Raw genomic sequence first — 1,176 nt, 5'->3', positions numbered from 1 at the left:
AAAAAAAAAAAAAAAAAAAAGCCTTGACTAACACAGGCCCCTGTTCTATGACTAGGGATTAGTAATCATAATTCCAAACAGGGTAGGACTAGGGTCTGTGGTTGCAGCATAATTGACTATTACAACCCTAAATGCAGATAAAAAGTATCTTTTACAAAAGAACCTATTGGTTCATATAAATGTAAAATTATTGACATTGAAGAATAGTTTATAAAAACAATTACTATTGTCATTCAATGTCCATATTTTCCAGAGCCCAATGGACTTCAAAATGTTAGAATTTGACTTTACAATTTGCTATATTGCTTTTAAAAGCAATTGAGATATTTATTGTTTGCAAATAGTGTCTCAGGTGATTTCAAAGGTAATTGATCTACGCAATTGGGTTCGAAAAAATCAGAGCTATTCTAGAACTGTGATTCATTATCAGAACTAACTGAATTTGTCCATATGGCCAAAAAAATAGTTAATTTTAATTATGATGTACACTTGAAGGTAATTCTCCTTCAGAGACATTGTATAATCATCTGGGTCATAATTTAAGCAATTTCCTAGTTGGTCGATTTTCATAGCCAAGCCCGTGAGACAATTCAAACATATTTTCTATTTTAATTATCTGAAAGTGATCTTATTTAAAAAAAAAAAAAAACCCACTGCATTTGATGTGCAAAATAACTGAGGGAGGTTGGCAGCTGGTATAGATAGAACTGTCATTTTGCAATGGTAGAACTTGAGACTCGCCTGTACGGTTGAGTAGCTATATGTTGTAAACATTACATAACTGATAAATAGTGGCACTGAGTCTGAAACGTAGACCTCCAGACATCTTGTCCAGTTCCTCTAAGAGTATAGAATAATAGCTCCGATGGCAGACCATGCTCCACACTCCATGAGAGGTTGAGGAAACGCCTTAATTTCCTAATGAGACAGCTGGTCTGTAAAATGGGAACAATAGCTCCTATTTCACTAACAACCTCACTGCAGATAATAGATAATGAACACCTGCATTGCATGTAGAAGAATACTTGAAAAATTATGAATCCTGGAATAAGCCAGTATTGGAGGTTCTGTGTGGCCCAGCTATTCCCCTTCCGGATATCTTCCCAGAAGAGCTAAAAGCATTGTACCGCCGCAATATTTATGCACCCACCTTTATAGCCACACAATTTGTAACAG

Source organism: Octodon degus, unplaced genomic scaffold, assembly GCF_000260255.1.
Source record: "Octodon degus isolate 3935 unplaced genomic scaffold, OctDeg1.0 scaffold00044, whole genome shotgun sequence".
Classification (NCBI taxonomy): Eukaryota; Metazoa; Chordata; class Mammalia; order Rodentia; family Octodontidae; genus Octodon; species Octodon degus.
The sequence above is the reverse complement of the archived record's forward strand: the minus strand, read 5'-3'. Positions refer to the sequence as shown.